General features: G+C 33.2%; 1 long non-coding RNA gene across 1 annotated transcript; it reads right to left on the reverse strand.

Annotated features, from left to right (window-relative positions):
* Positions 1 to 1,953: 1,953 nt before the first annotated feature.
* LOC118734842 lies at positions 1,954 to 2,559 on the reverse strand. The gene is made up of 2 exons (XR_004992459.1): positions 2,463 to 2,559; positions 1,954 to 2,399 (listed from the first exon to the last, which is right to left on the reverse strand). It is a non-coding gene; the product is annotated as an uncharacterized LOC118734842 (long non-coding RNA).
* Between the last annotated feature and the right edge of the window lie 1,081 nt (positions 2,560 to 3,640).

Here is a 3,640-nt window from a genome sequence, read left to right on the forward strand (position 1 = left end):
TTTTTTAAGTATTGGGTACCGAGTATTGGGGACAATTCAGCACATCACTAATCGCCCTCATTCTCGCCGCTTTCAGTTGTCAACTCTACGACGACGTCACGCTAAAATTACTCTCACGAATTCTGCTGCAATCGGCGCAATCTTGTATTCTATCATTCTTGGGTCATAAGCTATCTATGTGCCAAATTTCGTGAAAATCTGTTCAGTCGTTTCCGCGTATTAATTTAATTAAACTTTTTTAACAGGTGGCAACTCTTACAAAAATAGCCTATTAACCAATCTGGCCCATAGGCTATCTGCGTACAAAATTTCATGCAAATCAGTTCAGTCGTTTCCGCGTGATGATTTCCCACACATCCAAACATACAAACTTTCACATTTATAATATTATATATATATTATTAGTAAGATTACAAGAAAGAACAATAGTCTCTTCCCTACAAATTAAAAGTTGGACAAGATATATGGTATTCAGAAAAAACACAAGTTTCTTGCCTGTGAAGTTGTTAAGATCTTTCCCATTTTGGTTATTTTTAACATTTTCTGTAGTTTCTTATTTTTGTATACATACAATAATTAAATCTTTGAAAAATAGTATAAACAAATACATTTATTCTGCTCAATATGGTTATTTAACTAAAGTTTTCATGCACTATAAAATAAGAAATATGTGCTTAAAAAATGCAACAAAAACTGAAAAATATGTATGAAAAATATGCATGAAGAATCAAAAAAATGCCTTATAAATTCAAAAAATGCACTAAAAACATTATGTAAGCCTTCAGTTAACTCATACGTTTATTGAAGTTTTTAAAGCTAAATAAAATTAGGTACGAAAAATTTTTAATTCAATTTTGCTTTTAGCAAATACGTACATTGCAATAAACGGGTGTATATATGTATAGTAAAACGCAGTCTTAAAATACTACATCACATAATTTAACTTAATCTTTAGTTAGCGACTCATTAGTGTACACAATGAAATATTTTTTCATATTCTCAAAAAGAAAACTTTCCATGTTCGGTCGTAAAAAGCTCTTATACATAGAAAACGAACGTTCTACATCCAGAGAAGTAATTGGAGCATGCTTAAAAGCGACCAGTTCGCTTGGAGTATATTCATTTTGTAAATCACTTTTTTCATTATTCAAATCAAAAAAGGTCGCAATCTCCTTTATTTGTTTAAATCCTTGATTTTTCTCCAAAAACAAATTCTAATTTATTTTTAATTAACTGTGCGATATTACCTTCTATAGCATTAATCTTCTTCTGTGCATCGATTATCAAACTTATTTGTGTTTTAAGTGAATTCTTTCTTTCCAACTTTGTAATGGTTTCGCTTAAAAATCCGTAATTTGAATGAATAAAAAGCAACTGAGATTTAATTGAGCTTGACTGTAGAGTTTCTTGAACTATCTTAATCGAAAGCGACTCTCTGGCGTCGAATTCGTTGACCACTTCTGAAAACTCTTCAAAATACTTTACGTAATATCCAGTTGCGTCCAGCCATGTTCCCCATCTGGTAATAATGGGTTCTGGCGGAAGAGGTACATCAGGAAATTTTATCTTTTGCCGCTACACACTAGCAAGTCAATGTCTTTAAAGTTACTTCGTATCTCTTCTGCAACCCGATGGATTGCGTGAGCCAAACATGTAACATGCAAAAGCTTTGGGTAAAATATGTTTAAACTTTTTGCTGCCTTAACCATGTAAGGAGCAGCGTCAGATAAAAAAAGCCGTATTTTATTCTTTTCGAAATCGTCTCCCAGTAATTTCAACGAATCATTAAAGGTACGAGCAATAGAAGCGTAATTGGTTCTCTCCAGTTCTGCAACATTAAGCAAAAATTTTTTCTCGCTTAATTGCGGATCTTGATGCAGAACCCCAACAATAACATTCGCGACGAACCTACCCTGGATATCAGTTGTTTCATCTACTGACACCCACAAAAAATTTCCTTTCAACGCAGATTTTATTCGTTCTAACTGTTTAGCGTATAATTTATCTATGTAAGTCTTTCTCAACGCTGACTCCGAGGGAATCCTTTCGCTTGTGTATTTCTTTAAAAAAGTGTTTAGATGTGGGTTGTTTAGCTTTCCTAGAGGTATATCGGCAGCAATAAAGGCTTCGCATAAATCCATGCAAAAGTTATTTGGCGAAAGCGCTGCGGAAATGGGCAGCATTGACTGCGACGACTTTTCAACGCTTCGGCTATGCATATCTATGTGTTTCTGGCTTCTTAAATGTTGTTCTACCAGAAATTTTGTTGTATGACTTATTGCTTTGTTGCATGCTTTGCAGAAAAGAACTCTGCCATCTGTCTTGAAGACATCCTGATGCTCATTCAAAAATATTCGTAATTTTTCTGCTTCAGTCCTCTTTGATTTTGGCATGGTCAACTAAAATGATGTACGATTTTAAGAAATTATTCAAATAATTAAAAACGTCTAAATGGAACTTACATTTTTAACAAGCGTTGCCTTTCAAAATTTTCCCTGGAGGTAAATTGTTACTAAAAATTGCCTTCTAATGGTTTACAGAGTGGTCCGGAAACATGAAAAATCAACACTTTTATGTTTGCCAATAGATGTCGCACTACATCGAAAATAAATGATAGCCGTGTTCACACTAACCTCCGTACTGCGTCAGATGAGGTTTACGTGTATTTTGTTTGTGTAAAACTGCCAACTAACAAATTTACAAAATCCGTAAAACTACCAACTAGAGAAAATATGCACAGATCTGCAGATTTGTAAAGTTTTCCGTCAAGAGGCAATATAATGCCAAATATGTACTAAAAAAATGCAAGAAATGTGAAATATGCAAAAATATGCATTTATGACTAAAATATGCAAAAGCATTTGAATGCCATTTTTAAGATAATTTCACGATTCGCAGAGGTACTTTATCTATTTCGCTTTACCTAAGTCCAAAAAAAACATGTATTTGCATAGATTTCCATGCCCTAGTTATTACTATAAAATGGCAACTCAAGATTCGACTTATTCTGATAATAATCATGTGTTTACATATGCAAAAGAACATGTAAAAGTTCGAGGGTGCAACTATTATCGGTTCCTGTCTTTAATAAATCGCGGTTTAATTAATCGCCAAATTTTTGGAAACGGCCCCGCAGTTACACCATTTCTATATTCTTTGCACACACCTATATAGTATGTACCTGAAATGACATTTGAATAATACGAGAGTCATTAAAAAGCAGCGAAAAATTATTAGAATTCCGCTCAAAATTGGTGTTTCAAGTTAATTTATACGGGCTCAATTCTATGGATAAGTGAGCAAAAAATACACAATTTTGGTTTTATTTTGGACAATATGTATTTCCAAAAAACTTTTAAATTAGGTTCGTTATAAGACATAGGCCAGCTACACTTGTCGAGGTTGAGGAGAGTAGCAGCAGCAGTGGCAGCCCCAGCAGTGAAACCAAGTGAGAATATTTGGAATCATTGTATTAATATTACTTACATATGTATGTATTTGTTTTATAATATACAGAATACATAATATGCATGGTCGGCTAAAGACTACTTCAAATGAATACATACTTAGATAGTACATATGTATATAAATACCTCGTCATGTATGTACAATAAAAAAAGGGATTTGGTTATTATTTTTC

Source organism: Rhagoletis pomonella, unplaced genomic scaffold (assembly GCF_013731165.1).
Source record: "Rhagoletis pomonella isolate Grant_MI unplaced genomic scaffold, Rhpom_1.0 Rhpom_scaffold_00002, whole genome shotgun sequence".
Lineage (NCBI taxonomy): Eukaryota > Metazoa > Arthropoda > Insecta > Diptera > Tephritidae > Rhagoletis > Rhagoletis pomonella.